This window comes from Leopardus geoffroyi, chromosome C1 (assembly GCF_018350155.1).
Source record: "Leopardus geoffroyi isolate Oge1 chromosome C1, O.geoffroyi_Oge1_pat1.0, whole genome shotgun sequence".
In the NCBI taxonomy this organism is placed as follows: Eukaryota; Metazoa; Chordata; class Mammalia; order Carnivora; family Felidae; genus Leopardus; species Leopardus geoffroyi.
Window position 1 is genome coordinate 80535533 of NC_059328.1, and position 23495 is coordinate 80559027.

Below are 23495 nucleotides of genomic sequence, written 5' to 3' on the forward strand. Positions count from 1 at the left end.
TTAATGTCTCACTTGCCATTTCATTATTAGTGTATAGAAATGCAACAGATTTTTATATATTGATTTTTTATCCTGTGACCTTACTGAATTCATTGATTAGTTCTAGTAGTTTTTTGGTGGAGTCTTTTGGGTTTTCTATATATAGTGTCATGTCATCTGCAAGTAGTTAAAGTTTTACTTCTTCCTTACTAATTTGGATGGCTTCTATTTCTTTTTCTTGTATGACTGCTGTGGCTTGGACTTTAGTACTTTGTTGAATAAAAGTGGTGACAGTGGGAATCCTTGCTTTGTACCTGACCTTAGGGGAAAAACTTTCAGTTTTTCACCATTGAGTATGATGTTAGCTGAGGGTTTTTCATAGGAGGCCTTTATTATGTTGAGGTGGTTTTAATGTAACTTCTATCAAAATCTCAGCAAGGTTTTTTGTAGATATATACAAACTTATTCTAAAATTTATAAGGAAAGGCAAAGACTCTAGAATAATGAAAACAATCCTGAAAGGGAAGAAGGTGGGAAGAATCACTTTCCCCAATATTAAGACTTAATATACATTTAAAGTAATAAAAACAGTGTGGCTTTTAGTAGACGGATAGACACATAGAGCAATAAAACAAAACAGAGGACCAAGAAAGACTCATACAATATGCCTGATCTTTGACAAAGGTGCAACAGCAATTCCAAAGAGGAAAGATCACCTTTTCAACAAATATTGCTCAAGCAATTGGACATGGATGGGAAAAAAAAAAAAAAAAAAAAAAAAAAAAGGTTTTTAGCAGGGAGTCCTGCCTTTTGTTTGTGAAAAAACATGGATGGACCTTGAGGGCGTTATGCTAAGTGAAGTAAGTCAGACAGAGAAAGGTGCTGCATGGTACCACTTAAAAGTGAAATCTAAAAAAAGTCAAACTCATAGAAACAGAGGGTAAAGTGGTTAACAGGGCCTGGGGGGAGAGAAAGAAGGAAAGGTTGGTGAAAGGGTCCAGACTGCCAGCTATAAGATGAAAAAGTCTGAGGACCTAATGTATAACATGATGACTCTTGTTGATAACATTGTATTTTACAATTGAAATTTGCTAAGAAATTAGAACGTTAAGTGTTCTTACCGAAGCAAAACAAAACAAGGCAAGGATGTAAGGTGATAGATATGTTAATTAACTCAAGGGAGGGAATGGGTTAATAGCATATATGTCTATCAAATCATCATGATGTACACTTTAAATACTTTATAATTTTATTTGTCAATTGTGCTTCAATAAGGGTGAAAAGACCCAGAGTGAGTGGCTAAAGAAATTATGTATATCCATATCATAGAATACTACTTAGCAGTACAAGGAAATGAACTATGGGGCCCCTGGGTGGCTCAGTCAGTTAAGCACCCAACTCTTGAATTCCAGCTCAGGTGATGACCTCGCAGTTTGGGAGATGGAACCCCACTTTGGGCCCACACTTGGGATTCTCTTTTTCTCTGCCCCTCCCCCACTTGCGCTCTCTCTCTCTCTCTCTCTCTCTCTCTCTCTTTCTCTCTCTCTCTCTCTTTCAAAAATAAATAAATAAATTTTAAAAAAAGAAATGAACTATTGATACGCTTAACTTCTATGAATCTCCAGAAAACTGTGTTGTGTGAAAAAAGCCAATCTCAAAAGATTATAGTCTGTGCAATTCCATATGTATGCCATTTTTGAAATGACAAAATAGTAGAAATGGAGAACAGATTCATGGTTGCCAGTGGTCAGAGATGGGTGGAGAGGAGGGAAGTGGTATGGCTATAAAAAGGCAACAGAAGAGATCTTTGTGGAAATGGGAAGATTCTACACCTCGACTGCCTTACCTGGCTGTGATATTGTACTAGGTTTTTTAAGATGTGACCATTTGGGGAAACTGGATAAAGAATACAATGGATCTCAGGGGGCGCCTGGGTGGCTCAGTCGGTTAAGCATCTGACTTTGGCTCAGGTCATGATCTCACAGTTTGTGAGTTTGAGCCCCACATCAAGCTCTGTGCTGACAGCATGGAGCCTGCTTTGGGTTCTCTGTCCCCCTCTCTCTGCCCCTCCACAGCTCTGTCTCTCTCTGTCAAAAATAAATAAACATTATAAAGAAATTATGTGTATACACACACACACACACACATATATATATATATATATATATATATATATACACACACATACACATACACACGGACTCCCAAGGCCCAGAATCAGAATCTTCAGGGGTGAGATGCAGGTGTCTAATATAAAATCTGCCTGGGTTTGAAACCACTGAGACGGGGAATAACATGAGGTAAGCAATAAGAATGAAATAGGTTGGGATAGAGTGTGGTGCTATGTGATGAAATGGGCCTTGAATCTCTTGCTCAAAAGTTTTAAGATTACGAAATAGAAATACATATGATTTCTGAGAAGGGAAGTGATGTGAGTAAAACAAAGCTGCCACAACTGAAGAAGTTTCAGAAGTGGTGGTTCCTGTGTATCCATAGAATGGTAACGACTGGTTGACTCTTCCTAAGTTTCAAGAATGCCAAAGGCTGGTCAATGCTTCCTTTGCTGACCACATTAATAAATGATGTAATTGCATCATGTGATTCTACAATTCTGGATGATGATTTTTCTCAGTGATTTTTGTGCAGAAGTTCTTTATCTTTATGAACATATTCCTAGTCTCTACATTTCAAATATTCTGCCATGCAGGATGAGAGGTTTGATCCTGTCATGATTTTTAAAGGGGCATCAGAAGGTGGCTGTCCAGCTCATGACACTCTTCCCTGAGAACCACCCCTGCTCTGTCCATAGTAGTGCACAACGTTTAGCAGCTATGCTTGAGCTATATGGCCTTGTTCACCTAGGTGAGACAGAGTCCCCAGGAGATCGGAATTAAGATAAATAGACATGAACTGGCGTTCTCTGGTCCCGTAACCTGTGCACGGGCCACTCAGGTGTTGCGGGATGGGATGGCTGAAGTAGTGAAGGTCATCCTGCAGAGAGAGAGAAGACAGCTGATTCAGGAAGAGGCAGAAGCCAGGACTGACTGGGGCTCGTGGGGCTCAGTGACTCTCAGCTCTCAGTCACTTCCTGTCTTGGGTGACCCCAAAGCCCCCACAACCTTGCAATATACCCTTTTTCCTGCCACAGCTGCTTTGAAGTGGCATTCTGTTATGAGCCAATTCAGGGACTTGATTTTGATAGTGAATACCGTCATAAACCCACTTACACCTGTTACTTTCAGTATGCCGATTGAAAATTAACAAAGGAATTTTGTACAATTATCTCCAAAGGTGAATTCATATCCAGTGCTTTTTGCTTTTCCTTCAAGTAACAGTGATGCTGACTTTTCTGGTCAAAGAGGAAACCACTGACCAAGGCGGGACTGAGGTGGTTTTCTGGAAGGGAGATAGAAGGAGGAACCTCTTCCCATGTCCAGGCAGTGGTGCAAAGATTGAAGCTCAGAAACAAAACCATCCTGAAGTTAAAACACTTCCTGCTATTGGCCTCTCTTTCTCCATTTGGAAATTCTGTCTTAATATCTCCTTTAAACTCTCCAGACCTTAACTTGAGCCTTTTTCTGAGGAGACCGGGAAACAGCTGTGATTGGTGTCTCTCCTGTACAGACAAGCTGTCACTAAGGTGCTGTTCAGCCTTTTTTTGTAGGCTAACCAACTCCCTTCCCCTCAGCTCTGCAACCTGTGATCATTGCCGCTCTACCCAGACTGTTATTCACTTGCTCTTCCTTTCCTTGCTGCCCCTCCCAGCTCAGTGCCCACATTGGGGTTGGTGCAGAGAAATGGAGGTTAAATCCTCTCTTTCTCCCTCCCAAAGTTTCCATTAGCGTCTTCTCTTCCTTCCCTTCCATTCTTTCTGCCATTTGCAAAGTTCAGGTCTCATCAACTCTTACCTGTCTTGTGGGACTAAGACCTCTGCCCTCCCCTGCCTTCCTGCCGCCTGCATTTATCCGCCCACAGATTCCTTCCTTGACCAAGTCATGTTCTAAGGCCTTGCTGTGATCCTATCACTCCCTTGCTCCAAAGCCTTTCCTCTTGCATATGGAAGAAAGTGTAGACTCTAGGTTCGTGTATTCACTCCGTTCTCTATAAGCGGGCCCAACTGATCTCCCACCGAACCCCCTTTGTGCTTCCTGTGGTCCAATCCAGCATGCTGGATGCCCAACATGACCCCGCGAACCTGCCTATGTTTTCTGGCTTCTGCACACCCTCTGTCCAAACTTTCTTCCCCTTTCTCAGCTTGTCCAAGTCCTACGTGTTCTCCTCTAGCTGGGTGTGCCTTTCTTTGTGATTCTCCTAGTCAGAATGAATTAATCTGCGCCACCCAGTCACACAGTTTATGTTTTTGTTCATAAAACTTTTCAGGGTCTGGCCTGTAGTCCTAGAATATGCACCTGTCCTTCCCACTAGAAAGCCGGTGCTTTGAGGACAAGCCGGGCCCTGCTGCTCCCAATAAGTTCCAGGTCCCTAATTCAATGCAGGGCACGGCAGTGTGTGATCTCCGCATGTTGGTTGGTTTAAGTTTGCAAAACTACGTGCCCGTAGGCAAGCTGTGTGCCCACAGCAGTTTCCTCTGGTCATGTGACTACTGTTTTAGAAGATGCATGAGGTCAAATGACTCAGCAAAATTTTGCAGGCCAAATGACAGGAAGTAAGAGCTTCAGAAGCTGACTCGATTAACACTGATCTAAAACACATGTGTCTGGAGCCCCGGTGCCGGTGTGGGAAGATTTTCCACGGCATATGCCAAGGGTCTGCAGCCTGATCCTGTGCCCCGGGAGGAGCCAACGCACCACAGGCTCCCCTTGGCATCTGCTTCCGCATCGAGGGCACTTAGGAAGCCTGCGGGGCCTTGAGCACACCTGGAGTTACGCCTCCCCTAGCCAAGAAATCCATCTGCCCGGATTTCCCAGATAATGGAAACTTGCCCCTAAAGGCACCAAAACTTTTCAAAGTAAAATCCGTTTTTGATCAACAGTTTCCAAACAGAAGAACACATTCCTGTGCTTTCGTGTCTTCTCAAGCTGTCATGAATGTTATTTGACCACCTCTTGATAGCTCTGGGCTGACCTCAGGTATATTAGTTGCCGTTTTTCCCACGGGTGGCCCACTTCACTGCTACTGTTTTACCTTCAAATAATAACAATTACAACAAAAATAGCCAGCATTTATGAGCCCTTCCTATGCGTGCGGCTCACAGAGGGACACTGTACGTAATGATTTCATTTTGGCTTCACGACATCCCTAAAAGGGAGATGTTATTTTTCCCAGGTTTGGGGTGTGAAAACTGAGGAGCTGGTTAAGTAACTCACCCACGGTTACATGGCAAGTTAAATAACGGACAGTGGTCCTAACTCAGGCAGTCAGCTCCAGAGCCCACGCTGGCAAGTCCTTTACTCTGCGGCTTCCCTAGGCACAAGTTGGCCTGAAATACGGTGACCGACTCATCCAGGGACTTTCCTGGGCTTAACACTGAAAACTCTCAGTCCAGGAAAAACCACGGTGGTTGGCCACCCTAGCTTGAAAGCAAGAAAGCTTTCGCTCACCGGAACACCTGGCTTTTGTAAACCGGACCTGTGACTTGCTATCATCTACCCCTGACCGTCAAGGATCGGAAAAGGACCTCTGAACCGGGTCAGACCAGGAGGGCCCGACAGAGAAACAGGTCCCTTAAGACAGTTAATGTTGCTCTCCTTGAAGACATGTTTGTTCAACACGAGTGGGGGGTGAGAAACTTCTACGAGTAAAAATCACATATTTCTTTCTTTATATTCGAAACAGGAAATGGCTACACACATTAATTGTGGGCAGTTTTCTACGTCAGACTGTGTTTGTGAGGCATGTTAAAGAACATCTCATTCAGTTAGCGAAAAATAAAGAACACCTCACTTCCAAGGAACAGTATCTCAGGCGCCACGCATTACTCAGCTTCACAGGCCAGCTGACCGTGACTCATCTCTGCGCGTGCACACAGGTGGCAGGGAGATAGGTCCGCCTGCAGCCGTGCCCCGCTGCTTGCACGGAGACATCGCAAAAAGGAAGGCTTCCCTGGAAAGACCGAGAACAGTGAGGTCTGCATTAAGGAACCTCTTCCATCCATAGGAATAGTGGCAAGTGAAACCCTGAGTTAACTGATCCCACACTTCTGGTTTATTCCAGTGGGGTTTTAGCGCTCCTTCAAAACCAGCGGCTGCACCTTTCTGGGGACCTTCCCCTTAATCTGCCTGGAGCTCTGGCCCAAGGAAAGTGGATGGGCTTTGTGACTGCCTTTTCCAAAATCTTTCATAGCTGGGAAATCAAGGTCAATGGCAATCTGGCCCCCAGAATGGCAGGGCTGCTGTATTTGGAGAGTGTTGCTTCCACAGGATATTAAGTGCTCCTCTGAGAGTTCAAGATTAATTTCTAGGCAAAGCAAGTGCAGTGGCTTTCTGCCTCACTTCTCACATTTGTGTAAGCCTGGACATTATCTTGGCGGGAAGACAACGTTTTAAGGAAAGAGGAGGCAGAGGAAAACTGATCAGCCTAATGGCAAGATGGATGCTGCCGTCTTCCCCACAGAAGCTCCTGGCTTATCTTGCATTTGCTTTGAGGCAGCTTCCGACAGGAACTGCACTCAGAGCTAGGCCCTTGGGGGTGCCCTTGAGCCTCTCCAGAGGGATCCCCAGCTCCAAGCAGGCAGTGGGCATTTGATCAGTCAGCCACATTACTCTTCAATGAGTTAAATACTTTTTTTAGGAATCAGAAACCAAAGAGTTTGAGATTGCCAGAAAAGGTAACAAATTTGCTTTTCCTTAACTGTATAAAAAATTGTCCCAGGAAAATTATAAGGGCATTTTTAAAGGGCATTGTAGTTTTGTTTTCCATTTTCTTCTTAAATTTAATTTAGCTATTTAGGGAATTGCTTATTAAAACCAAAAGATCACGATATTTTCTCCCTTAAAGCCACATCTGGTCTGTTTTCTTTCATGGGACGTTCATAGCATCTTCAGAGAGGGAAGTGATCACCTCTACTGGGGGAGCCAGCACTATTCTGGTCCAGTCTCCATAAATACTATTATTCAGTTTGTGCTTTTCCCAACTCTCAACTACCTGGCCCATTCATGGGCTTTTGAATGTTGCACGGAATTTCTGCAAATTGCCACTGACACGGTATTGAAAGCCTGCACAGGCAAACACCTCTGTGCTATGGTGGAATCCTAGATGGACTTGGCTGTGACCCACAGCAAAGTTAGACCCTGAAACACAGTCTCTCTCTACAGGAGCCTGTCTTCCCCAAGAACATTAAGTGAGGACCCCAACTTATTCTGTTCAGTTACCTCAATACCCAAATAGAAAAACCTGTTCAGACCATCCACTTAATGGGAATAGAGGCAGAAAAGGCTGACCAAAGTGGGTAGGCTCAGAAATGTAAAGCCATTTTCAAAGTAATAAAATCTGACTTCAAATTAATGCGATCAAAATGAACTATAATTTGAGTTATTTGTGTAAGGCGTTAAGGCCCAAAGTAATAATGACATCTTGAAAGTTAAAATTAAAAAAAAGAAAGAAAGAAAAAGAAAGAAAGAAAGAAAGAAAAAATGTACTGAAGTTATGACCCCTTCCAAATGGATGTACCAAGGTAAAAGCTATGAAACCCTTGTTCTTTGGCCCTTTACATTCAGTTTAACGCAAGGTAGATCCAGTCATCCTCATGATTCACAGATTCCATATTTGCAAATGTGCCAGTGGCTAGAATGTATCTGTTCTCCCCAAATCAGCGCTCCCTGTTCTTCTGCGCTCACTAGAGACAGCATGAAATTTGAGGCGCCCACTGCACTGCTTTCTGGCTTTCTAGCTGAGCAACACCACTGAGTTCCAACAACAGTATGCTCTACCTTCTTGTTTCCACTCTCTTCCTATAAATAAACATCCTTTTCACAGTCTATTTAGTGTCACGTTGTTCACATTTTGGTGTCTTTTCCTGGTGATTTCGTGGTTTAAAATGACTCCCAAGCGATGTGCTGACGTGCTGGCCAAGATTGCAAAGCTCCAGGCTCTAAGGGGCCTTATGGAGAGAATACATGCATTAGACGCCATGCAGGCATGAGTTACGGTGCTGTTTGCCGCAAGTTCAATGTTAATGAATCAACAGTATATATAATAAGGTGTCTTTCAACAGAAACATACATAAAACAAGGTTATATATTGATGGGTGGAGGAAACCGCTGTGACCAGAGGATCACAGGAATCTAACCGTGTATTTACATTGAAAGGGTGGTTCAGTGTTTGCTAATTCAACGTTCATAGAAACTTTATGAAACATAACTACCACAAATAATGAGAATATTTTCTCAAGCTTATAACTGCCCTTTTAAGGAATTTCAACTCACATATGTCTCTTTGTTGTCAGTTTCTGTTCACCCTCACTTATTAAGTATCGATTGTGTGGGAAACATGATGATAGTTCCTTAGAGGGTCCAGAGATGACTAATGCCAGTATCCTTGCCTTTCAGAAGCTTCTGGTCCAACAGAGACAAGAATTTGGATTGATGGAGCCTAACAGCATGAGGTAAGAAAACTAATACCTGTTCAGGTGTTTATCATCACAGAATCATAAACTGCAAGACTTTGAAAAATCTGGCCCACTGCCTCCTCCTCCAATACCGCTCTCACCTGGCTTCCAGGGTACCAAACCATATCCCCATTCTCTCCTAATCCCCACATTCTCCTGCTGCTAAATGTCGGGGTGCCCCAGAACTGAATCCTTGGATCACATTCTATCTACACTCACTTCCTTTCTCATATTATCTGCCTTTCTGATTTTAAATATTAACACTGATGACACTCCCTGACCTCAAAATTCACATATCCACCTACCTATCTGACTTCTCCATTTGAAAGTGCAAGGGGATGGGGTTCCTGGGTGGCTCAGTTGGTTAAACCATCCAACTCTTGATTTTGGCTTGGGTCATGATGTTGCAGTTCATGAGATCAAGTCCCACATCTCTCTCTCTCTCTCTCTCTCTGCCCCTTCCCTGCTCTCTCTCATTCTCTCTCTCTCTCTCTCTCAAAATAAGTAAATCAACATTTTTTTTTAAAAAGAAAACAAAGGCCAAGGGGCATGTCAGAATTATCTCAAACTCCTAATATTGGCTTCTGATCTCACCCCACTCCAACCTTCTTCATGTCAATAAATATGTCACTTTGTCTGTAGAAGATTTATTTCATTTATTTTATTCTATTTATTTTTTCCAAAAATAAATCACACAACAATATATCCACTCACATGTGCTCTTGCCATTTCCCCATCAAGAGATGGAGTCTATTTCCCTCTCTTTGACTCTTGGCAGAACTTTGTAATTGCCTTGATGCATAATGTTGCAGAAGTGAGGCAAGACTTCCATGGTGATGTCATAAGTTTGATACACAAAATACCAACAACATTTTTCACAAAATTAGAATAAATAATCCTAAAATTTGTATGGCAACACAAAAGACCCCAAACAGCCAAATCAATCTTGAAAAAGAAGAACAAAACTGGAAGTATCACAATCCCAGATTTCAAGATACACTACAAAACTATAGTAATTGAAACAATATGGTAATGGCACAAAAATAGACACATAGATCAATAGAACAGAAAGCCCAGATATAAACTTATGATTATATGGTCAATTAATCTTTGGCAAAGATGGCAAGAATATGCAATGGAAAAAGTCTCTTTAAATAATGGTGTTAGGAAAACTGGACAGCAAAAGAATTCTGCAAAAGAATGAAATTGGACCACTTTCTTATACCATACACAAAAACAAACTCAAAATGGATCAACGGCCTAAATGTGACATCTGAAACCATAAAAATTCTAGATGAGAGCACAGGCAGTAATTTCTCTGACATCAGCCATAGCAACATTTTTTTTAGGTATGTCTCCTGAAGCAAGAGAAACAAAAGCAAAAATTACCTATTAGGACTATATCAATATAAAAACTTCTGCACAACAAAGGGAACAATCAACAAAACTAAAAGACAACCTACTGAGTGGGAGAAGATATTTACAAATGACAAATCTAATATACAGGATTAGTATCCAAAATATATAAAGAACTTATACAAATCAACATCATAAAAGCAAATAGCCCAATTAAAAAATGGGCAGAAGACATGCACAGACATTTCTCCAAAGAAGGCATTCAGATGACCAATAGGCACATGAAAAGCTACTCAACCTCACTCATCATCGGGGAAATGCAAATAAAACCAGAATGAGATATCACCTCACACCTGTCAGAATGGCTAAAATCAAAGCCACAGAAACAACAAGTGTTGGCAAGGATGTGGAGAAAAAGGAACCCTCTTGCACTGTGGTGGGAAGGCAAACTGATGCAGCCACTGTGAAAGACAGTATGGAAGTCCCTCAAAAAAATAAAAATAGGAATTACCATATGACCTAATAATTCCACTACTGGGTATTTACCCAAAGAATACAAAAACACTAATTCAAAAGATATATGTACTCCTCTGTTTATTGCAGCATTATTTACAATAGCCAAGATATGGAAGCAACCCAAGTGTCCATTGGCAGATGAAGGATAAAGATGTGGTATAGGGGCACCCGAGTGGCTTAGTTGGTTAAGCGTCCAACTCTTGATTTTGGCTCCAGTCATGATTTCACAGTTCGTGAGTTCGAGCCCCACCTCAGGCTCCACAGGTGTGGACCCTATTTGAGATATTCTCTCTCTCTCCCCACCCCTGCTCCTCCTGTGCTCATGCTTTCTCTCAAAATAAATAAATAAACTTAAAAAAAAGATCTGGAAAGATGTGGTATATATATGCAATAGAATACTACTCAGACATGAAAAGAATAAAATTTGCCATTTGCAACAGCATGGATGGATCTAGATAGCATAATGTTAACTGAATTAAGTCAGTCAGAGAAAGACAATACCATATGATTTCACTCATGTGGAATTTAGGAAATGAAACAAATGAACAAAGAAAGAAAGAAACACCAAAAACTTAAATATAGAGAACTGATGGTTATCAGAGGGAAGGTGGGTGGGGGGATGGGTGAAATAGGTGAAGGGGATTAAGAGTGCACTTATCGTGATGAGCACTGAGTAATGTATGGAATTGTTGAATCATTACATTGTGCATCGGAAACTAATAAAAACACTGTATTTTAATTATGCTGGAATTAAAAAAATACTTTTGAGGAAAGAAGTTTTTGGTACAAACTCCACCTGGCTCTCTCTCTTTCTGAGGTGACTCACCCCTGGAACCTTGGAACCCAGACACCAAGGCATGAGGAAGCCAAGCAGCTACATGGAAAGGCCACATATAGATGTGGCCAACATTCAGCATCAACCACCACATATGTGAGTGAGCGAACTCTCAGAAGAAACAAGCCCCCAATGTTGGAGCTGCCTTAGCTGACACTGAGTGAGCAGAGGCAAGCTGTTCCCTCAGAGCGCTACCCAAACTGCAGATTTGTGCACAAAACAAATGTTGCTGTTGTTTATGCCACCAGGGTAGGACATGACTAGTTATGCAGCAACAGAAATCTGAAACACTCTTGTTAGAAATGCTCAGGCCCAAACCTGTGGTCATCCTTGCCACCTCTCTTTCTCTCATACCCCACTCCCAATCGGTCAGAAAATGCTCACAAAACATATCCAGAATCTGACCTCTTCTTTTTTTTTTTTTTTTTTATTTAAAATTTTTTTTTTCAATGTTTTTTATTTATTTTTTGGGGGGGGACAGAGAGAGACAGAGCATGAACGGGGGAGGGGCAGAGAGAGAGGGAGACACAGAATCGGAAACAGGCTCCAGGCTCCGAGCCATCAGCCCAGAGCCCGACGCGGGGCTCGAACTCACGGACCGCGAGATCGTGACCTGGCTGAAGTCGGACGCTTAACCGACTGCGCCACCCAGGCGCCCCTGGAATCTGACCTCTTCTTACCAACACCATTGCTACCAATCTTTCAACATAGTTCCTCACAGGAGTTATTTTGGTAGCTTCCCAACTAGCCTCCCTGTTTCCACCCTCGCCCCTCTTCGATCTCATTCTCAACACAGCAGCTAAAGTGATCCTATTAAAAGTATGTCAGATCATATTAACCCTCTAATCAAAAGCTCTAATGGCTTCGCATATCGTGATACAATTTCTTCCAACCTCCCCATGAGCTCTCTGTCCCCATTTCCTACTCTTTTCAGTCCCCAGGTACACTGACTTACTTAATGCTCCCCAGACACACAGGTCTGTTCCCACCTGGGCCTTTGCACATGGTTTACTCCTTTACTTCCCTCAAGTCTTTACTCAAATGTCACCTTTTTCATGAGGATGCTCCCTGCCACATTAGCCTCTTTCCGTGCTTCATTTTTCTCCACAGCACTCCTCACCACTCACATAATTTTAATTATTTATCTACTTTCTCAGTTGCCACTTTTCACACCACCACCACACTCACACACAGAGAGACCACAGAACACATAGTAGAGTGTTAGCTACATGATGTCAGGAGTTTCTGTTTTAGTCACTATTCTATCCCTGGCATCTTAAACAGTACCTGGTTGACACATTGAAGGCCATTGATAAGTATCTGTTGAATAAGTGGATGGGATTAAATGCTTAGATCAAGTCATATTATCTAAGTGGCCTTAGGAAAATTTGAGCCCAGTCTTTTGCTCTAGCTTTTATACCATGTAAAATACAATAAGAGAATACCCAAATTAATCAATAAAGAAAATATACTGTCTTAGAAATGAGACATCCTGAAATGCTTCCTAAGTTGATTATTTTAGAAGCATGATGATGGTTCCCAGGACATAGGCATTTTCTATCTTTTCTCTCTACCATCTTTACTTATTGTATGTTATGGACTAAATGTTTGTGTCCTCCCCACCCACCCAACCCCCCCCCCCCGCCAAAAATTCTTCTGTTGAAACCCTAATCCCAATGTCATGGTATTTGGAGGTAAGCCCTTCAGGAGGTAATCATGACTAGATTAGGTGATGAGGGTGGGACCCTCATTATGGGATTAATGCCCTTATAGAAAAGAGAAGGAGACACGGGATTTTTCTTTCCATGTGCGCATACCAAGAAAAGACCATATGAAGACAACCAAAAAGAGTGCCCTCACCAAAAACCTGAGCACCCTTATTTTGGACTTACAGCCTCCAGAACTGTGAGAAATTAATATTTGTTGTTTAAGCCACAGAGCCCATTGTATTTTTTATGGCAGCTCAAGCAGACTAGGGCGGTATGGCAGATATTTCCCCAAGATGGCCACCCCTATATATTTCTTCTATGGCATGTTTTTCATGCAACGAGGCTGATGTTCCTCCCACCAAGAGGTGGTGTCTATGTTGTAGGGGTTGTAGACTGTCAATCCTAATCAACAGAGTGAGGTGGAAGTGATGCTATGTGAAACCAGATTACTGAAAGCATACAGCTTCCACTTGGCTCTCTCTTTCAGGATGCTTCCTTGGGAACCTTGACAACATATTGTGAGGAAGCCCGTGCCACACGGAGAAGCTGACATGGAGAGGAACTCAGCCCTCCCGCCAGCAGGCAGTTCCAATTTGCCAGGCATGTGAGTGGGCCATTTTGGAAGCGGGTCCTTCAGCCACAGTCAAACCTTCAAATAAGTACACCTCCAGCCGACATGTGTTTGCAACCTCATGGGAAACTCCTAAGCCAGAACCTCTCCCAAATTCCTGGCTCACAGAAACCATGAGAGATTTTTGTTGTTTTAAGCCATTAAGTTTTGGGGTAATTTGTTAAGGAGTATTTGTGTGAACCAGATTGATGTCATCTTGGACAAATCCACCGCGATGACTCCTCTGTGACATGAAGCCTTCTTGAGCACAGCACCCACCCCCCAAATTCTTCCTTTTTGTTTAACCACACCCTTAAGTACACTCTTGGAGCATGACATCCTTGATCTGCTCTGGAGATATGACTATGATTCTCAAACATTCTCCTCCTGGGTGGTCTCCCAGTCTCTAAGCTATGAAAACAGGTCAAAACAGATCTTACAGGAGGTGGGGTCGCAGAGATATCCTCTTGCCACCACCCAAGACATGCTTCTGTCCATAAGTTCCTTTAATGAATCATTTCTTGACAAGCTGTACTTGTTGGCCTTATTCTTCAGTCTTACAGCCCCTTTGGCCTTTGGAGGACATTTTGTATATACCTCCCTTTCACAGAGCAGTATTGGCTAAATTAATACACTCAACATGTTAGCTTTGTCCTTCATAGTTAAGGCATGGCTGCTACAGCTTCTGACATCTCATCACCGTTTCAGAAAAGCATGACAATATTCTAAGAGCAGAATTAAATTAACCTTATAAGCACCAAGCAACTAGAATCTTTGGAGTTCAACTCTGAACATAGGATTGCAACATTAAGAGCTACAGGACTAGCTAGTTTTTTGTACTCTTGTCAAGCTAGGGCAGGGACCCACTCTAAAATCCACATTATCTTTGCCACTAGTAATCTCACTGATGAAACTGCATTGGTAGCATCCATTATGCTAATTAGAAAGCCACCAATTTCATCAGCAGAAACCTATTTCTAACATTAATTATGTCAGCTGATAAATTGTCTGTCGCTGATCAGAGATAAAGATAGTGGAAGCTTTTGCAGTAGCTGTTTCTGGAATACAGGTTTCCTAATTAGAGTGCTGGCTTTCCACCTTAGGATGTAAATTCTCAATTAGGACAAATGATAGTACCTAGGCTATCACGTAACTCTGGTATATGAGAACACTCTGCCTGTGGTAAAATATTTTAAAGTATATTACAGACATTACAATGCCCAGTTGGGTCTCTTATCTCAAGTTCATTTCTACATCCCCTTTCACACATCCCCTTCAAGTCTCCCTGTTAGTTTCATTAGTTTCTGAGAAACCAAATCTACTCATACAGGGATAGGTTTTGGGTTTTTTTTTAATTTTTTAAAAAAAAATTTTAAGATTTATTTATTTTTGAGAGAGACAGAGACAGAGCTTGAGCGGGGGAGGGGAAGAGCAAGGGGGAGACACAGAACCCGAAGCAGGCTCCGGGCTCCGAGCTGTCAGCACGGAGCCCGATGCGGGGCTTGCACCCACAGACGGTGATATCATGACCTGAGCTGAAGTCGGATGCCCAACCGACTGAGCCACCCAGGCGCCCTGGGATAGGTGGGTTTTTTTTGTTTGTTTGTTTGGTTTTTTTTGATACTCCATCTAGGACAAGCTGCAGAAACTGTTTTGGCTCTGAGATCCGCTAAATGTATGCCCATTTCCCAAGGAAGGTAGTGATCCGTGCAGGCAGTTGAGTCCAAACCCGTGTTCAAGAAGGACATACCTGCATTTCTTTCACTGCCTCATCACTTGCATCTTGAGTCAGGGATCCTCATTACGGTTGCAGATAGGATTTGGTCCCCTGGTGCCTAACAGATGAAGACCAGAACTGTGTTACTCCAGGCCCCAAGCCCAGCACAGAGCCCAGCACGGGGCTTGATCCCACGACCCTGGGATCATGACCTAAGACGAAATATAGAGTCGGGCACTCAACCGAGCCACCCAGGCACCCCAACATGCTAAGTGTTTTTTGTGCATCAGCTGATGTAATTCTGGCAGCAGCCCTACATGGAAGGAAGTGTTGTCCTACTATGTGTTTCAGGGAAGTCAAATACCACACCTCAATTCTCACAGAGCTTCTTGTCCAGGTGAAAGAAATCACTGTGCAACACAGCAAGTGCTATCACAGTGGCATGTTCAAAAGCAGAAATGCTGACAAGGAAGAGAGAAAAAAGCTCCCTCCCCACATGAATCTGGAAAGATTCTTTGAAGAGGTACCATTGAAGAATGAGAGGAACTTTACCTGATCAGGAAGAATCTGTTGCCATATTAGATTAACTCAAAAATCAGAAAATGATAAAGAAGAAATCAAGAAGGTCACTGCCACCTAAAAATATCACAATAACGGAAATTACTTGGGTTTTCATAAGGCTATAGATTAACGTAGATGCTGCATCTTTTTTTTTTTTTGCAAAGAACAAACAAAAAAAAACCCACCTCATGATTTCAGTTCTTGCTTCATTTCCTCCTTTATGCTAAGTAATACTGCCCATGAGGCTTCTCTCTTAACCTCCTGCCTGCCCTTCCCCCTGCTTCCAGTCCATATGTCTGTTAATCACGTGGTTATTTTTCCCAGAGCTGAGTGCTTGAGCATACTGTATCTTAAGAAATGTGCCAGAACAGGTCAGGGGAGGCCCCTTCACTTTCTAGGAACATTGGCAGCTGCATGAAGGCCTTAAGTGACTGGTTCTTCATTTAGGTTCTGGCTTTAACTTACACGTAATCACATATTTGTAAGTCAGGAAATGTGGAAATGTGAGATTTTTGCTGTTCAGCACTCATCCTAGATGATAGGAACTCAGGTGTTCTTGGGGAATCACCTCTCCCCCCAATCTCAGTCCAAGAGCTTGAAAGTGGTCACCTGTCCCCAGGCCTGACCAATCAAGGTCACAGTCATACCACAATGACCCATGCAGGGCCGATGAGCATCAGCTTGGAACTTTCACGGGTCCTCTTGGGGAAGAGGAATACTCTTCCCATGTTGGTGACAAAGCTGGTGCGATATGAACTTGGCACTATAGCTGCCCATCTTCGCCACCACCTGAGGAGAGCCTACCTGACAATGAGGCTGACACAGTGTCGGTGTTTCTGCTCAGGCTGGTTGTGCCCTTCATGGCTTTCTTATTGCCCATGCATAAGGCTACTAGCGTCACTGCAACTGCACTACCAGATGAGCTTCTGATGGGGACACAGTGACTGCCGATACTGCCTTTATTCAAGAGGTCAGTGGGGCGCCTGGGTGGCTCCGTCGGTTGAGCGACCAACTTCAGCTCAGGTCATGATCTCACGTTTTGTGAGTTCGCGCCCCGCGTCGGGCTCTGTGCTGACAGCTTGGAGCCTGGAACCTGCTTTGAATTCTGTGTCTCCCTCTCTCTCTGCCCCTCCCTGACTCATGCTCTGTCTCTCTGTCTCAGAAATAAATGAACATTTAAAAAAAAAAAAAAAAAAGAAGTCAGTGCTGTCCCTCACCCCTACCTAGATTCCTGACATCCTGGCTGAGACCCTATAACCTGTCCAATTACTTAAAAATCTCTCTTGCTGGGGCGCCCGGGTGGCGCTCAGTCGGTTAAGCGTCCGACTTCAGCTCAGGTCATGATCTCACACCCCGTGAGTTCGAGCCCCATGCTGACAGCTCAGAGCCTGGAGCCTGCTTCGGATTCTGTGTCTCCCTCTCTCTCTTCCCCTGCCCTGCTCACACTCTGTCTCTCTCTCCGTCTCAAAAATAAATAAATACATTTTAAAAAAAATTTTTTTTAAATCTCTTTCTTGCTTAGTGCATTCCAACATTGTCCTTGTCCCTGGCCAAGACCTGCCAGCCCCTTCTTCATGTCCCAGAAAGTATATCTGAGTTAGTCTGGAACTCTCTCAAAGCCAGTATCAGCTCCTCCATCAGGAGGGTGACACTGTTTTATGGCCGTTTTATGAAGATTTAGACTCTCTACCTTCCCCTGAGGCTCCAGGGTCTTCATGCAGAAGAACAAGTTGCCAGACTGCTACCTGGACGTCTGTGACCTCAACACAGGTGCTGTCTGAGACTGCCTGCTTTTCACACCAACTCCAGACTCCAGGAGAGCCTGAATGAGGCTACATGGAACATATCCCTTCAAACCAGCATCAATATGTGACAGTGCTGTTCCTTATGTATGATGCCCAGCTGTCCCTCAGATAGCAGCCTCGTGCCCAACCTTATGATTTTCTGAGAGGATACCCTGATTTTGCTCTGCTCCATCTGAATCTCCCTGAAAGTCATGACGGCTGGTGGCCAGCTATGATGTTTCTGGGCCACATTCTGTCCAGCCGGAGCATCTAAGGTATTAACATAACTGGAGGGACTCCTCTGTGGTTTATTTAAGATCCTCTGGTCTTCCTGGGCCACTGAAGGAAATATCATAGCTGCATAATGGTCTATAAAATCCGAGTCTACATTCCTGATACTCTACCACACTTCCTGCTAAGAATTAATCACAAGAACAAAGGCCATTCGTGTTTCTTAGCAATGCCTTATTTGTGAGCAGATTGCAAAACAACCACAGCTAAACCAGAATTTCAGTCAGATCTCAACTAAGTTTGGTTTGTACTTGTCAAGGTCACTTATCAGCCAATTCCTGGAACTCAGATGCATTTTCCCATGGAAACAGTATGACAGACTGTATGAAGGCCTCAGGTCAAGCCATAAGTGCCTGCAGTAACCATGGTACCGAGAGCACAATTTCAAGAACTCCCAATCACTATGTACAATGTTGCTTCTATAGGAAAATGCCTGTCAAGCTCTTATGCCGGGTTCTCAGAACATCTTTCTCAGTCCCACATTTATCCTGGCAGCATGAGAGAATTTCCTCCTTTGATTAAGCGTTCATTCATTCCTACAAATATTTATTGTGCAGCTAATCTGTACCAGCCATTGCTCTAAATACTATAGATATAGCAGTGAACAAAATTTACTCCCTAGATGTTCTGAAATGGGGGCATAGGGTCAGCTGCTACCATATTAACCAGCATAAGGGAGGAAGGGCTACCCAACTGTTTCTTCCAAAATAACTAGGGTGTCCCAAAGGTAAATTTTCATTTATACCCTTGAATGCATACATGAAGACTCTCAGCATGTCAGTTTTCTATCTTAGCAATGTTTACATCTGGGCTTCATTTTGCACCCCCTTTTTCACATCTGGCTGCTGATTCTCAAATGCACCAAAAGCAAATCACCAAGATAAGAAATATTTTCTCATTTTGCATGGGGCAGAGAAGACCCTGGGAAGCACACCTTGTCTTGATTGACTTTGGCTTGAGGGCTTCTAGTACCTTGGGAATCATGAAAGGGCTTGGGGAATCAGGGAGTGATAGCAATGTTCCTCACATCGGTGGAGGTGGCTTTCCAGCCAATCCAGATGGTAAGAAAGAAGCTACATTCTTCTGCTTCCCAACCGCTCTGGGAGAACCTTCTGGGTAAAATCAACTGGACTCTTCACCTCTCTAAACGCTGCTTATTTCCTTATGTAATTGAGCATGCTGCTACAAGACTAACTGAAAAACGGGGTTTATGCATTAGTCCTTCACATTCATTCACTCAGAGCACCCAAACTGTCTCTAAATTGAAAGGAATATTGATAATTTTCAAGTACTCTTGCTCCTTATAAAGTGGTCCTATAGGTTTACTCCCTACCACCATGTTTGATGTGTTTGTGATTGCTTTAAAAAACAAAATAAAACAAAATCCTTTTTGTTATGGCAGCACAATGAACTCCAAGAATAAAAGATCTTCTGGCATTTGATCGCTCTTCCTTTTCTTTCTTAATAGGCTATTTATATGAAAATATACTTAAAATGCATATTTAAGTTTTTTTTTTTTGATTTGCAAAATATCCAGAATAAAAATCAGTGACTTCCCAATAGCATCATTAGATCACAGGCTTCCTTGGGACAGGGAACCTTTAGTTCTGTTGCGGAGTGTATGGTGAACAAGATACTAATAATAAACAAAATTTACTAATTTCTAATTAAACAAAAATACTAATAATAAAATAAAATCTAAGAGCTATACAGATATTGTTCAAAAACTGGTCTGGGCTTTCACTACTAGGGCGTCACATTTTTCTAGTGACCTGACACCAGACAAAGATAAGCAATCTTCTAAAGACACGCACAAAATGTTTCTCCAATATGTCTGCTTAAGTTTATGGGGAGGGGAAAATTATACTTGTTTTATTTGGCAATCATAAACATGACCTAGATATGCGTAGAAGATAACAAAATTCCTTCTCCATAACTCTTATTCCCATTAGAGAATGACTTCTCAAAGGTCACTAGACTAAGTTCAGAGACTCGACGTTGGTAAACAGAGCCTCCCTCTGTCCTCCCGGGAGCAAGTGCAGTCGTGATCCAAACCCTTGCACCAGAACTTGAGACCAGGTACGAGCCCATCACACCAGAGTCCGGTCCATCCTCATCCCTGTGGCCACTGGTGCCAAACACTGAGAGGGCAGGTGGGGGCGGCTGGGCCTCCTCTCCTTGTTTTTCATCCTCCCATGGGGATAGAATATGGAGGTGGCAACAGAGGAAAGGAGACATGAACAAGTGTCCATCCCCTTTAGGGGTCTGAACATGAAGAACAGGAGCCCAGCCTCGGGGGGAGGTAGCAGCTCGGTGGGGCTTCCTCCCCAGGAGCCCTCCTGCTCTGTCTTCAGACATTTCTGGATTGGAGGTCACCCAATTTGACTCCAAGCTCTGCCTCGTTCTGGCTGTGCGACCTTGGACATGCAACTTTCTCATTCATAAAATTAGGAATAATATAAATTCTAACACTTAGGCCTGAGGATAGAATGAGCTAACATTTGTACAGGGTAACAGAGCACCACATCTGGTACCTGCAAAGCAGGCCACAGTGGGTTTTACTTCTGTGAAACTACAAAGCTTACACTTCCTCTCCCGTGTTGGAGAAGAGGCTTTTCCGTTTGAGCCCAAAAGATCCAGAGACTCGACAGCGTACAGGTGATGCCCTGAACTCAGCATGATGGTCAGTAAAGGGATTCCAACCTCCAGTGCTCTGCAAGTCCCTGAAAACAAGCTCGGTTTGTTCTTTGCGTTCGAGAGTGGTTGACATCACTGCTCTATTTTTTGAAAACGAAATGCCAAAGTCCTGGAGGATGCCTTGCAGAATTTCCCCACACATTTCTCATGCATTTCCTGCAAGTTGACGTTGCAACCCAAGCAGATCAAAAGTTAGGCAACCCTTTTCTTAAATACCACCTACGTAAAGAGCACTGTGCTCTGCTTACAGAGTCATGAAGAGCTGGGGAAAAGAATTTCATAAAATACCCGGGGCTGAATACGAGGATGGTAGCAGTGTAGATGGTGGACTGAGCGCTGAGTTGGGAGGCAGGAAAGCCTGGGTCCTGGACCCATCCCTTCTGTTTCATAACTGTGTGATCTTGGGGCGCCTGGGTGGCTCAGTCAGTTGAGCGTCTGACTTCAGCTCAGGTCATGATCTCTCACTGTCCGTGAGTTTGAGCCCCACATCGGGCTCTGTGCTGACAGCTCAGAGCCTGGAGCCTGCTTCAGAGTCTGTCTCCCTCCCTCTCTCTCTGCCCCTCCCCTTCTCTCTCTCTCTCTTTCTCTCAAAAATAAATAAACATTAAAAAAAAACAACCTTGTGATCTCAGTGTAGCAGTCAACCTCTCTGGGCCTATGTGCTCACTTGTACAATGCAGGGGGTGGCCTAAATTGACTAGAAGGTGCCTTTCAGTCTGAGGTTGTGGTTATGGAGGAGAAAGGGGACGTGAAGAGATGTGAGATAAATAACAGAGCTCCAAATCTGGAGAAGGCCAGACTAGAGCAAAGGGGTCATCAATTGAGTGGAAAATATAAATTCCCACTTTTCCCAATTAGGGTTAAATGTTTTACATTCTTGAACTGTCTGCTTTCCTCAGCTTATTGGAAGGAACTCGTAATGAGAACATTATGAGTCCTCTGAGTTCATGGGGACAGAAACCTGAGCCTCCGGTGAGAAACTGACCCTCTGGAATGCGGAAATTCTCAGGAGCCTTAATAAGAACATGCACCACTAATCACTTTATTGTGACAAAAGTGTTACAAAACCCTGAGTGAGCCTGGGTCAGAAAGGAAGCTTTAGCTTCCAGGTGGGAGCAAAATGATCTCATGGGAAAGCCAGACTTTGTTGTTTTTCACCTGTGGATAAAATCCTGCCCTCCACCCCCCCCCCCCCCACCACATCATTTCACAAGAAGAATCCGTGTCAACATACACAGACATCCTTGAGGGAAAACACAGCAGCTTGCTGTGCTGAGGAACAGGCCGAACTGAGGGTGTGCCTCTCCCGGGCCTACTGCCCAGCCATCCACCCTAAAGATAAGCCAGCCCAAACTGGCTAAGGCCGGGTTCTTCCACGAACCAGCTGGGGGCGAGCAGGCAGCCCACTGGAATTTTCCAGAGCTTGCAGGCATCAGTGTCGGGGGGCGGGGGGGGGGGCAGCCAAAGTGCCCGTTCAGCCCGCCCACCTCCCCCAGGCCCAAAGAACCTCACTCCAGTTCCCACCTCTGTTGGAAGAGCTTAGGCAAGAGGTCTCCCATTTCCCAAACTCGGAAAGACCCTGAAATGAATCATAAATATGGAAACACAGAGCTCTCTTGGGATCTCTGTTATAGAAACAGCCGGAAACAGCATGCCTTCTCATCTCCCCATTGATGTCAGCTGACCAGGAGAGTGGGTTTTTAGATCATATGTGGCGACCACTCACGTACACACTGCAAGGTGAGAAAGCCCACTGTCACCCAAAACGAACACCACCAAACACCGCTACCACGAGGAGGAGCAAACAATAGCCATTAAACCATACATTCGCTCTGAGAAAACAGGCAGAGATGGGTTCCGAACTTGCCAGGAGTTCCTACGCCTTCGTGGCTTTCAACCTTGTCCTCTCCACCTGGAATGCCTTCTTTTGCTGGTTAAGTTGCCCTTGTCTTCAAGACTCTCCGGAGATCAGAAGACCTCTCTCAGAGCGCCTGGCCTGCCTCCCACAGCACATGTAGACCGTGTCCTCATTACCCATGCGTGCCAGTGTCTGCATCCTGAGCAGCTCCTGTGTGGGCCCCACGTGCCCAGCTCAGTGTGTAGCCAAGAAAGAGCTCAACAAAAGATTTCAGGCAAATGATTAATGGCCAAATGATGGCCTTCAAAGGGCTTCTACTCCAGGAGTTCCTCGAGAAATTTTATCTCATGTTCCTTTACAACATGGTAGGACTTTGGTTTGTGGTATAAATTTATAATTTTATTGGGTCTTGTCAGTGGTAACATCCTCCTTGCAACTAATCACGGGTGGGGAAAGAGGATAAATTAGCCCCGGCTGCCAAGTACACAGCACCCTGGGAGTGCTACTGGAACGGCAGCATTTTCCAAGCAATGACATCTCCCAACGAAGAGAGAGGCAACTGATTCTTGAGAGTATGTTCTATTATTTCCATTGAATTGATTAGCAACTGAGGCAGAAAAGTTTCATGGTCAAGAGTCATGATTGTGCAGAATTGCTACAAGAAAGCCCGTTGTTCATTCATTGACCTAACATCTATTTGGCAGGGACCTCCACGGTGCCAGACACTTTGTTAGGCACACGGGGTGGTGATCGAAACAGACTTGGTCTCTGTCATCATGGCGTGGGCGTGGGAGCACGGACATCAGACACATAAATGTATAATTGAAGGTTGCGATTAACGTTATAAAGGAAAAGCACAGGATACCATGAGAGACAATATAATGGGGGCTGCTGATTGTCCCGTGTTTATTTATTAAGAACCTAGTGTGTGTCAGGGATTCTGCAATGTTCAGACTTGGCTCATTTGACCACAGCCCTCAAGAACAAAGTCATGGCAGAGACCCAGTGTTCTCCGC

At 43.8% G+C, this 23495-nt stretch overlaps 1 protein-coding gene across 20 annotated transcripts in view; it reads left to right on the plus strand.

Moving 5' to 3' along the window:
- Window positions 1-23495, plus strand: part of SLC44A3 (solute carrier family 44 member 3) — a 328287-nt gene that overhangs the window by 157944 nt on the left and 146848 nt on the right. For 17 of the 20 annotated variants that reach the window (XR_006712487.1, XR_006712475.1, XR_006712476.1 and 14 more), the window contains 2 exons: window positions 8487-8542; window positions 13449-13565. The gene's annotated coding sequence lies outside the window, so the exon portion shown is untranslated. Of the gene's footprint in view, window positions 1-8486; window positions 8543-11234; window positions 11502-13448; window positions 13566-23495 lie in introns of all 20 variants that reach the window. The other 3 variants (XR_006712472.1, XR_006712481.1, XR_006712479.1) reach the window with 2 other exon arrangements.